We start from the raw sequence: 14,308 nt of genomic DNA on the forward strand, positions 1-14,308 counted from the left end.
GAACAGGGACATAATGCCAGTGATATGAAGGAACAGGGAAATAATGCCGGTAATATGAAGGAACAGGGACATAATGCCGGTAATATGAAGGAAAAGGGAAATAATGCCTTTAATATGAAGGAACAGGGACATAATGCCTGTAATATGAAGGAACAGGGACATAATGCCGGTAATATGATGGAACAGGGACATAATGCCGGTAATATGAAGGAACAGGGACATAATACCTGTAATATGAAGGAACAGGAACATAATGCCGGTAATATGATGGAACAGGGAAATAATGTCTGTAATATGTAGGAACAGGGACATCATGTCTGTAATATGAAGGAACAGGGACATAATGCCTGTAATATGAAGGAACAGCGACATAATGGCGGTAATATGATGGAACAGGGACATAATGCCTGTAATATGAAGGAACAGGGACATAATGCCGGTAATATGATGGAACAGGGACATAATGCTGGTAATATGAAGGAACAGGGACATAAAGCCTGTAATATGAAGGAACAGGGACATAATGCCGGTAATATGATGGAACAGGGACATAATGCCTGTAATATGAAGGAACAGTGACATAATGCCGGTAATATGATGGAACAGGGACATAATGCCAGTAATATGAAGGAACAGGGACATAATGCCTGTAATATGAAGGAACAGGGACATAATGCCGGTAATATGAAGGAACAGGGAAATAATGCCTGTAATATGAAGGAACAGGGACATAATGCCTGTAATATGACGGAACAGGGACATAATGCAGGTAATATGAAGGAACAGGGACATAATGCTGGTAATATGAAGGAACGGGGACATAATGCCGGTAATATGAAGGAAAAGGGACATAATGCCTGTAATATGAAGGAACAGGGACATAATGCCGGTAATATGAATGAACAGGGAAATAATGCCGGTAATATGAAGGAACAGGGACATAATGCCGGTAATATGAAGGAACGGGGATATAGTGCCTGTAATATGAAGGAAAAGGGACATAAGGCCTGCAATATGAAGTAACAGGGATATAATGCCGGTAATATGAAGGAACAGAGACATAATTCCTGTAATATGAAGGAACAGGGACATAATGCCGGTAATATGAAGGAACAGGGACATAATGCCGGTAATATGAATGAACAGGGAAATAATGCCGGTAATATGAAGGAACAGGGACATAATGCCGGTAATATGAAGGAACGGGGATATAGTGCCTGTAATATGAAGGAAAAGGGACATAAGGCCTGCAATATGAAGTAACAGGGATATAATGCCGGTAATATGAAGGAGCAGGGACATAATGCCGGTAATATGAAGGAGCAGGGACATAATGCCGGTAATATGAAGGAACAGGGACATAATGCCTGTAATATGAAAGAACAGGGACATAATGCCGGTAATATGAAGGAACAGGGACATAATGCCGGTAATATGAAGGAACGGGAATATAGTGCCTGTAATATGAAGGAACAGGGACATAATGGCAGTAATATGAAAGAACAGGGAAATAATGCCTGTAATATGAAGGAACAGGGACATAATGCCGGTAATATGAAGGAACAGGGACATCATTCCTGTAATATGAAGGAACAGGGACATAATGCCGGTAATATGAAGGAACAGGGACATCATTCCTGTAATATGAAGGAACAGGGAAATAATGCCGGTAATATGAAGGAGCAGGGACATAATGCCGGGAATATGAAGGAGCAGGGACATAATGCCGGTAATATGAAGGAACAGGGACATAATGCCTGTAATATGAAAGAACAGGGACATAATGCCGGTAATATGAAGGAACAGGGACATAATGCCGGTAATATGAAGGAACGGGAATATAGTGCCTGTAATATGAAGGAACAGGGACATAATGGCAGTAATATGAAGGAACAGGGAAATAATGCCTGTAATATGAAGGAACAGGGACATAATGGCGGTAATATGAAGGAACAGGGACATCATTCCTGTAATATGAAGGAACAGGGAAATAATGCCTGTAATATGAAGGAACAGGGACATAATGCCGGTAATATGAATGAACAGGGAAATAATGCCGGTAATATGAAGGAACAGGGACATAATGCCGGTAATATGAAGGAACGGGGATATAGTGCCTGTAATATGAAGGAAAAGGGACATAAGGCCTGCAATATGAAGTAACAGGGATATAATGCCGGTAATATGAAGGAGCAGGGACATAATGCCGGTAATATGAAGGAGCAGGGACATAATGCCGGTAATATGAAGGAACAGGGACATAATGCCTGTAATATGAAAGAACAGGGACATAATGCCGGTAATATGAAGGAACAGGGACATAATGCCGGTAATATGAAGGAACGGGAATATAGTGCCTGTAATATGAAGGAACAGGGACATAATGGCAGTAATATGAAAGAACAGGGAAATAATGCCTGTAATATGAAGGAACAGGGACATAATGCCGGTAATATGAAGGAACAGGGACATCATTCCTGTAATATGAAGGAACAGGGACATAATGCCGGTAATATGAAGGAACAGGGACATCATTCCTGTAATATGAAGGAACAGGGAAATAATGCCGGTAATATGAAGGAGCAGGGACATAATGCCGGTAATATGAAGGAGCAGGGACATAATGCCGGTAATATGAAGGAACAGGGACATAATGCCTGTAATATGAAAGAACAGGGACATAATGCCGGTAATATGAAGGAACAGGGACATAATGCCGGTAATATGAAGGAACGGGAATATAGTGCCTGTAATATGAAGGAACAGGGACATAATGGCAGTAATATGAAGGAACAGGGAAATAATGCCTGTAATATGAAGGAACAGGGACATAATGCCGGTAATATGAAGGAACAGGGACATCATTCCTGTAATATGAAGGAACAGGGAAATAATGCCTGTAATATGAAGGAACAGGGACATAATGCCTGTAATATGACGGAACAGGGACATAATGCAGGTAATAAAAAGGAACAGGGACATAATGCCTGTAATATGAAGGAAAAGGGACATCATGCCTGTAATATGAAGGAACAGGGACATAATGCCAGTAATATGAAGGAAAAGGGACATAATGCCGGTAATATGAAGGAAAAGGGACATAAGGCCTGTAATATGAAGGAACATGGACATAATACCGGTAATATGAAGGAAAAGGGACATAATGCCTGTAATATGAAGGAACAGGGACATAATGCCGGTAATTTGAAGGAACAGGGACATAATGCCTGTAATATGAAGGAACAGGGACATAATGCTGGTAATATGAAGGAACAGAGACATAATTCCTGTAATATGAAGGAACAGGGACATAATGCCGGTAATATGAAGAAACAGGGACATAATGCGGTAATATGAATGAACAGGGAAATAATGCCGGTAATATGAAGGAACAGGGACATAATGCCGGTAATAAGAAGAAACAGGGACATAATGCGGTAATATGAATGAACAGGGAAATAATGCCTGTAATATGACGGAACAGGGACATAATGCAGGTAATATGAAGGAACAGGGACATAATGCTGGTAATATGAAGGAACGGGGACATAATGCCGGTAATATGAAGAAACAGGGACATAATGCGGTAATATGAATGAACAGGGACATAATGCCGGTAATATGAAGGAACAGGGACATAATGCCGGTAATATGAAGGAACGGGGATATAGTGCCTGTAATATGAAGGAAAAGGGACATAAGGCCTGCAATATGAAGGAACAGGTATATAATGCCGGTAATATGAAGGAACAGGGACATAATGCCGGTAATATGAAGGAACGGGAATATAGTGCCTGTAATATGAAGGAACAGGGACATAATGCCAGTGATATGAAGGAACAGGGAAATAATGCTGGTAATATGAAGGAACAGGGATATAATGCCTGTAATATGAAGGAACAGGGACATAATGCCAGTAATATGAAGGAACAGGTGCTTTATGCCGGTAATATGAAGGAACAGGGACATAATGCCGGTAATATGAAGGAACAGGGACATAATGCCAGTAATATGAAGGAACAGGGACATCATGTCTGTAATATGAAGGAACAGGGACATAATGCCTGTAATATGAAGGAACAGCGACATAATGCCGGTAATATGAAGGAACAGGGACATAATGCCTGTAATATGAAGGAACAGGGACATAATGCCGGTAATATGAAGGAACAGGGACATAATGCCGGTAATATGAAGGAACAGGGACATAATGCCGGTAATATGATGGAACAGGGAAATGTCTGTAATATGTAGGAACAGGGACATCATGTCTGTAATATGAAGGAACAGGGACATAATGCCTGTAATATGAAGGAACAGCGACATAATGCCGGTAATATGAAGGAGCAGGGACATAATGCCTGTAATATGAAGGAACAGGGACATAATGCCGGTAATATGATGGAACAGGGACATAATGCCTGTAATATGAAGGAACAGGGACATAATGCCGGTAATATGATGGAACAGGGACATAATGCCAGTAATATGAAGGAACAGGGACATAATGCCTGTAATATGAAGGAACAGGGACATAATGCCGGTAATATGAAGGAACAGGGAAATAATGCCTGTAATATGAAGGAACAGGGACATAATGCCTGTAATATGACGGAACAGGGACATAATGCAGGTAATATGAAGGAACAGGGACATAATGCCGGTAATATGAAGGAAAAGGGACATCATGCCTGTAATATGAAGGAACAGGGACATAATGCCGGTAATATGAAGGAAAAGGGACATAATGGCGGTAATATGAAGGAAAAGGGACATAAGGCCTGTAATATGAAGGAACAGAGACATAATGCCGGTAATATGAAGGAAAAGGGACATAATGCCTGTAATATGAAGGAACAGGGACATAATGCCGGTAATATGAAGGAACAGGGACATAATGCCTGTAATATGAAGCAACAGGGACATAATGCCTGTAATATGAAGGAACAGGGACATCATTCCTGTAATATGAAGGAACAGGGACATAATGCTGGTAATATGAAGGAACAGAGACATAATTCCTGTAATATGAAGGAACAGGGACATAATGCCGGTAATATGAAGGAACAGGGACATAATGCGGTAATATGAATGAACAGGGAAATAATGCCGGTAATATTAAGGAACAGGGACATAATGCCGGTAATATGAAGGAACGGGGATATAGTGCCTGTAATATGAAGGAAAAAGGACATAAGGCCTGCAATATGAAGTAACAGGGATATAATGCCGGTAATATGAAGGAGCAGGGACATAATGCCGGTAATATGAAGGAGCAGGGACATAATGCCGGTAATATGAAGGAGCAGGGACATAATGCCGGTAATATGAAGGAACAGGGAAATAATGCCGGTAATATGAAGGAACAGGGACATAATGGCTGTAATATGAAAGAACAGGGACATAATGCCAGTAATATGAAGGAACAGGGACATAATGCCGGTAATATGAAGGAACGGGAATATAGTGCCTGTAATATGAAGGAACAGGGACATAATGGCAGTAATATGATGGAAAAGGGACATAATGCCTGTAATATGAAGGAACAGGGACATAATGCCGGTAATATGAAGGAACAGGGACATAATGCCTGTAATATGAAGGAACAGGGACATAATGCTTGTAATATGAAGGAACAGGGACATCATTCCTGTAATATGAAGGAACAGGGACATAATGCTGGTAATATGAAGGAACAGAGACATAATTCCTGTAATATGAAGGAACAGGGACATAATGCCGGTTATATGAAGGAACAGGGACATAATGCGGTAATATGAAGGAACAGGGACATAATGCATGTAATATGAAGGAACAGGGACATAATGCCTGTAATATGACGGAACAGGGACATAATGCCGGTAATATGAAGGAACAGGGATATAATGCCGGTAATATGAAGGAACAGGGACATAATGCCGGTAATATGAAGGAACAGGGACATAATGCCTGTAATATGACGGAACAGGGACATAATGCCGGTAATATGAAGGAACAGGGATATAATGCCGGTAATATGAAGGAACAGGGACATAATGCCTGTAATATGAAGGAACAGGGACATCATTCCTGTAATATGAAGGAACAGGGACATAATGCTGGTAATATGAAGGAACAGAGACATAATTCCTGTAATATGAAGGAACAGGGACATAATGCCGGTAATATGAAGGAACAGGGACATAATGCGGTAATATGAAGGAACAGGGACATAATGCATGTAATATGAAGGAACAGGGAAATAATGCTGGTAATATGAAGGAACAGAGACATAATTCCTGTAATATGAAGGAACAGGGACATAATGCCGGTAATATGAAGGAACAGGGACATAATGCGGTAATATGAAGGAACAGGGACATAATGCCGGTAATATGAAGGAACAGGGACATAATGCCTGTAATATGAAGGAACAGGGAAATAATGCCGGTAATATGAAGGAACAGGGAAATAATGCCGGTAATATGAAGGAACAGGGACATAATGCCGGTAATATGAAGGAACGGGGATATAGTGCCTGTAATATGAAGGAAAAGGGACATAAGGCCTGCAATATGAAGGAACAGGGATATAATGCCGGTAATATGAAGGAACAGGGACATAATGCTGGTAATATGAAGGAACGGGAATATAGTGCCTGTAATATGAAGGAACAGGGACATAATGCCAGTGATATGAAGGAACAGGGAAATAATGCCGGTAATATGAAGGAACAGGGATATAATGCCTGTAATATGAAGGAACAGGGACATAATGCCGGTAATATGAAGGAACAGGGACATAATGCCGGTAATATGAAGGAAAAGGGAAATAATGCCTTTAATATGAAGGAACAGGGACATAATGCCGGTAATATGAAGGATCAGGGACATAATGCCTGTAATATGAAGGAACAGGCGCTTTATGCCGGTAATATGAAGGAACAGGGACATAATGCCGGTAATATGAAGGAACAGGGAAATAATGCCGGTCATATGAGGGAACAGGGACATAATGCCTGTAATATGAAGGAACAGGGCCATAATGCCGGTAATATGATGGAACAGGGACATAATGCCAGTAATATGAAGGAACAGGGACATAATGTCAGTAATATGAAGGAACAGGGACATAATGCCTGTAATATGAAGATACAGGGACATAATGCCGGTAATATGATGGAACAGGGACATAATGCCTGTAATATTAAGGAACAGGGCCATAATGCCGGTAATATGATGGAACAGGGACATAATGCCAGTAATATGAAGGAACAGGGACATAATGCCTGTAATATGAAGGAACAGGGACATAATGCCGGTAATATGAAGGAACAGGGAAATAATGCCTGTAATATGAAGGAACAGGGACATAATGCCTGTAATATGACGGAACAGGGACATAATGCAGGTAATATGAAGGAACAGGGACATAATGCCGGTAATATGAAGGAAAAGGGACATAATGCCTGTAATATGAAGGAACAGGGACATAATGCCTGTAATATGAAGGAACAGGGACATAATGCCGGTAATATGAAGGAACAGGGACATAATGCCTGTAATATGAAGGAACAGGGACATAATGCCTGTAATATGAAGGAACAGGGACATCATTCCTGTAATATGAAGGAACAGGAACATAATGCCGGTAATATGAATGAACGGGGATATAGTGCCTGTAATATGAAGGAACAGGGACATAATGGCAGTAATATGAAGGAACAGGGAAATAATGCCTGTAATATGAAGGAACAGGGACATAATGCGGTAATATGAAGGAACAGGGACATAATGCATGTAATATGAAGGAACAGGGAAATAATGCCGGTAATATAAAGGAACAGGGACATAATGCCGGTAATATGAAGGAACGGGGATATAGTGCCTGTAATATGAAGGAAAAGGGACATAAGGCCTGCAATATGAAGGAACAGGGATATAATGCCGGTAATATGAAGGAACAGGGACATAATGCTGGTAATATGAAGGAACGGGAATATAGTGCCTGTAATATGAAGGAACAGGGACATAATGCCAGTGATATGAAGGAACAGGGAAATAATGCCGGTAATATGAAGGAACAGGGATATAATGCCTGTAATATGAAGGAACAGGGACATAATGCCGGTAATATGAAGGAACAGGGACATAATGCCGGTAATATGAAGGAAAAGGGAAATAATGCCTTTAATATGAAGGAACAGGGACATAATGCCGGTAATATGAAGGATCAGGGACATAATGCCTGTAATATGAAGGAACAGGCGCTTTATGCCGGTAATATGAAGGAACAGGGACATAATGCCGGTAATATGAAGGAACAGGGAAATAATGCCGGTCATATGAGGGAACAGGGACATAATGCCTGTAATATGAAGGAACAGTGCCATAATGCCGGTAATATGATGGAACAGGGACATAATGCCAGTAATATGAAGGAACAGGGACATAATGCCAGTAATATTAAGGAACAGGGACATAATGCCTGTAATATGAAGGAACAGGGACATAATGCCGGTAATATGATGGAACAGGGACATAATGCCTGTAATATGAAGGAACAGGGCCATAATGCCGGTAATATGATGGAACAGGGACATAATGCCAGTAATATGAAGGAACAGGAACATAATGCCTGTAATATGAAGGAACAGGGACATAATGCCGGTAATATGAAGGAACAGGGAAATAATGCCTGTAATATGAAGGAACAGGGACATAATGCCTGTAATATGACGGAACAGGGACATAATGCAGGTAATATGAAGGAACAGGAACATAATGCCGGTAATATGAAGGAACAGGGACATCATTCCTGTAATATGAAGTAACAGGGACATAATGCCGGTAATATGAAGGAAAAGGGACATCATGGCTGTAATATGAAGGAACAGGGACATAATGCCGGTAATATGAAGGAACAGGGACATAATGCCGGTAATATGAAGGAACGGGAATATAGTGCCTGTAATATGAAGGAACAGGGACATAATGGCAGTAATATGATGGAAAAGGGACATAATGCCTGTAATATGAAGGATCAGGGACATAATGCCTGTAATATGAGGGAACAGGGACGTAATGCCGGTAATATGAAGGAACAGGGACGTAATGCCGATAGTATGAAGGAACAGGGACATAATGCCGGTAAGATGAAGGGACAGGCACATAATGCCGGTACAGATGAAGGAACAGGGACATAATGCCGGTAAGATGAAGGAACAAGCACATAATGCCGGTTCAGATGAGGGAACAGGGACATAATGCCTGTAATATGAAGGAACAGGGACAAAATGGCTGTAACATGAAGGAACAGGGACATAATGCATGTAACATGAAGGAACAGGGACTTAATTCCGATGATAAGAAGGAACAGGGACATAAAGCCTGTAATATGAAGGAACAGGGACGTATTATGTTTACTGCCCAATTCTAATGAAATCTATGAAACACCTGGGGGGGGGGTCAAAATGCTCACTACACCCCTAGATGAATTCCTCTAGGGGTGTAGTTTCCCAAATAGAGTCACTTTTGGGGGGTTTCCACTGTACTGGTACCTTAGGAGCTTTACAAATGCGACATGGTGCCGAGAAATCAAACCAGCAAAATCTGTACTCCAAAAGCTAAATGGCGCTCCTTCCCTTCTGAGTCCTGCTGCTTGCCCAAACAGCAGTTTATGACCACATGTTGGCGTATTTCCGTACTCGGGAGAAGTTGCTTTACAAATGTTGGGGTGCTTTTCCTTATTTTTTTGTTAAACAAATTCAACATTTTGAGGTAAAGCTACATCCTATTGGAAAATAATGTAATTTTTCATTTTCACTGCCCAATTCTAAAGAAATCTATGAAATACCTGTGTGGTCAAAATGCTCACTACACCCCTAGATGAATTCCTCAAGCGGTGTAGTTTCCCAAATGGAGTCGCTTTTGGGGGGTTTCCTTTGTTTTTGCACCACAAGACCTCTTCTAACCGGACATGGTGCCTGAAATATAATTTAAGAAAAGGAAGGTCGAAAAATCCTCTAGGTGCTCCTTTGCTACTGGGGCCTTTGTTTCAGGCCCGTAGCACATTAGGGCCACATGTGGGATATTTCTAAAAACTGCAGAATCAGGGCAATAAATATTCAGTTGTGTTTCTCTTGTATTTACCTTCAGTATTACAGGAAAAATTGATTCAAATGGAATTACTGCAAAAAAAAAAATGAAATTTGCAAATTTCCCTTCCACTGTTCTTTAATTCTTGTGACACGCATAAAGGGTTAAGAAACTTTCTAAATGCTGTTTTGAATACTTTAAGGGGTGCAGTTTTTAAAATGGGGTGATTTGTGGGGTTCCTAATATATAAGGCCCTCAAAGCCACTTCAGATCTGAACTGTTCCCTAAAAAAAATAGCCTTTTGAAATTTTCTTGAAAATATGAGAAATTGTTGCTAAACTTATAAGCCTAATAACGTCCTAGAAAAATAAAAAGATGTTCAAAAAATGGAAAAGACATAAAGTAGACATAAGGGAAATATTAACTAGTCACTATTTTGTGTGGTATTACTATCTGTCTTACAAGCAGATACATTTAAATTTAGAAAAATGCTAATTTTTGCAAATTTTCTCTAATTTTTGGTATTTTTCACAAAAAATATTGACTTTATTGACGAAATTTTTTCACTAACATAAAGTACAATATGTCACGAGAAAACAATCTCAGAATCGCTTGGATAGGTAAAAGCATTCCAGAGTTATTACGACATGAAGTGACGACACATGTCAGATTTAAAAAATGAGGCTGTGTCATATGGTCTAAAAGTGTCTGCGTCCTTAAGGGGTTAAAGAGGCTCTGTCACCTCATTATAAGTGCCCTGTCTCCTACATAATGTGATTGGCGCTGTAATGTAGATAACAGTGGTCCTAGTAATAAAGAGTCTGTCACCACATTATAAGTGGCCTATCTTGTACATAATGTGATTGGCGCTGTAATGTAGATAACAGTGGTCCTAGTAATAAAGAGTCTGTCACCACATTATAAGTGGCCTATCTTGTACATGATGTGATCGGCGCTGTAATGTAGATAACAGTGGTCCTAGTAATAAAGAGTCTGTCACCACATTATAAGTGGCCTATCTTGTACATGATGTGATGGGCGCTGTAATGTAGATAACAGTGGTCCTAGTAATAAAGAGTCTGTCACCACATTATAAGTGGCCTATCTTGTACATGATGTGATCGGCGCTGTAATGTAGATAACAGTGGTCCTAGTAATAAAGAGTCTGTCACCTCATTATAAGTGCCCTATCTTGTACATGATGTGATCGGCGCTGTACTGTAGATAACAGTGGTCCTAGTAATAAAGAGTCTGTCACCACATTATAAGTGGCCTATCTTGTACATGATGTGATGGGCGCTGTAATGTAGATAACAGTGGTCCTAGTAATAAAGAGTCTGTCACCACATTATAAGTGGCCTATCTTGTACATGATGTGATTGGCGCTGTAATGTAGATAACAGTGGTCCTAGTAATAAAGAGGCTGTCACCACATTATAAGTGGCCTATCTTGTACATAATGTGATTGGCGCTGTAATGTAGATAACAGTGGTCCTAGTAATAAAGAGTCTGTCACCACATTATAAGTGGCCTATCTTGTACATGATGTGATCGGCGCTGTAATGTAGATAACAGTGGTCCTAGTAATAAAGAGTCTGTCACCACATTATAAGTGGCCTATCTTGTACATGATGTGATGGGCGCTGTAATGTAGATAACAGTGGTCCTAGTAATAAAGAGTCTGTCACCACATTATAAGTGGCCTATCTTGTACATGATGTGATCGGCGCTGTAATGTAGATAACAGTGGTCCTAGTAATAAAGAGGCTGTCACCACATTATAAGTGGCCTATCTTGTACATGATGTGATCGGCGCTGTAATGTAGATAACAGTGGTCCTAGTAATAAAGAGGCTGTCACCACATTATAAGTGGCCTATCTTGTACATGATGTGATCGGCGCTGTAATGTAGAGAACAGTGGTCCTAGTAATAAAGAGTCTGTCACCACATTATAAGTGGCCTATCTTGTACATGATGTGATTGGCGCTGTAATGTAGATAACAGTGGTCCTAGTAATAAAGAGGCTGTCACCACATTATAAGTGGCCTATCTTGTACATGATGTGATGGGCGCTGTAATGTAGATAACAGTGGTCCTAGTAATAAAGAGTCTGTCACCACATTATAAGTGGCCTATCTTGTACATGATGTGATCGGCGCTGTAATGTAGATAACAGTGGTCCTAGTAATAAAGAGGCTGTCACCACATTATAAGTGGCCTATCTTGTACATGATGTGATGGGCGCTGTAATGTAGATAACAGTGGTCCTAGTAATAAAGAGGCTGTCACCACATTATAAGTGGCCTATCTTGTATATGATGTGATCGGTGATGTAATGTAGATAACAGTGGTTCTAGTAATAAAGAGGCTGTCACCACATTATAAGTGGCCTATCTTGTATATGATGTTATCGGTGATGTAATGTAGATAACAGTGGTTCTAGTAATAAAGCGGCTCTGTCACCACATTATAAGTGGCCTATCTTGTACATGATGTGATCGGCGCTGTAATGTAGAGAACAGTGGTCCTAGTAATAAAGAGGCTGTCACCACATTATAAGTGGCCTATCTTGTACATGATGTGATCGGCGCTGTAATCTAGAGAACAGTGGTCCTAGTAATAAAGAGTCTGTCACCACATTATAAGTGGCCTATCTTGTACATGATGTGATCGGCGCTGTAATGTAGAGAACAGTGGTCCTAGTAATAAAGAGGCTGTCACCACATTATAAGTGGCCTATCTTGTACATGATGTGATCGGCGCTGTAATCTAGAGAACAGTGGTCCTAGTAATAAAGAGTCTGTCACCACATTATAAGTGGCCTATCTTGTACATGATGTGATTGGCGCTGTAATGTAGATAACAGTGGTCCTAGTAATAAAGAGGCTGTCACCACATTATAAGTGCCCTATCTTGTACATGATGTGATCGGCGCTGTAATGTAGATAACAGTGGTCCTAGTAATAAAGAGGCTGTCACCACATTATAAGTGGCCTATCTTGTACATGATGTGATGGGCGCTGTAATGTAGATAACAGTGGTCCTAGTAATAAAGAGTCTGTCACCACATTATAAGTGGCCTATCTTGTACATGATGTGATCGGCGCTGTAATGTAGATAACAGTGGTCCTAGTAATAAAGAGGCTATCACCACATTATAAGTGGCCTATCTTGTACATGATGTGATGGGCGCTGTAATGTAGATAACAGTGGTCCTAGTAATAAAGAGGCTGTCACCACATTATAAGTGGCCTATCTTGTATATGATGTGATCGGTGATGTAATGTAGATAACAGTGGTTCTAGTAATAAAGAGGCTGTCACCACATTATAAGTGGCCTATCTTGTATATGATGTGATCGGTGATGTAATGTAGATAACAGTGGTTCTAGTAATAAAGCGGCTCTGTCACCACATTATAAGTGGCCTATCTTGTACATGATGTGATCGGCGCTGTAATGTAGAGAACAGTGGTCCTAGTAATAAAGAGGCTGTCACCACATTATAAGTGGCCTATCTTGTACATGATGTGATCGGCGCTGTAATGTAGAGAACAGTGGTCCTAGTAATAAAGAGTCTGTCACCACATTATAAGTGGCCTATCTTGTACATGATGTGATTGGCGCTGTAATGTAGATAACAGTGGTCCTAGTAATAAAGAGGCTGTCACCACATTATAAGTGGCCTATCTTGTACATGATGTGATGGGCGCTGTAATGTAGATAACAGTGGTCCTAGTAATAAAGAGTCTGTCACCACATTATAAGTGGCCTATCTTGTACATGATGTGATCGGCGCTGTAATGTAGATAACAGTGGTCCTAGTAATAAAGAGGCTGTCACCACATTATAAGTGGCCTATCTTGTACATGATGTGATGGGCGCTGTAATGTAGATAACAGTGGTCCTAGTAATAAAGAGGCTGTCACCACATTATAAGTGGCCTATCTTGTATATGATGTGATCGGTGATGTAATGTAGATAACAGTGGTTCTAGTAATAAAGAGGCTGTCACCACATTATAAGTGGCCTATCTTGTATATGATGTTATCGGTGATGTAATGTAGATAACAGTGGTTCTAGTAATAAAGCGGCTCTGTCACCACATTATAAGTGGCCTATCTTGTACATGATGTGATCGGCGCTGTAATGTAGAGAACAGTGGTCCTAGTAATAAAGAGGCTGTCACCACATTATAAGTGGCCTATCTTGTACATGATGTGATCGGCGCTG

This window comes from Rhinoderma darwinii, unplaced genomic scaffold (assembly GCF_050947455.1).
Source record: "Rhinoderma darwinii isolate aRhiDar2 unplaced genomic scaffold, aRhiDar2.hap1 Scaffold_766, whole genome shotgun sequence".
NCBI lineage: Eukaryota > Metazoa > Chordata > Amphibia > Anura > Rhinodermatidae > Rhinoderma > Rhinoderma darwinii.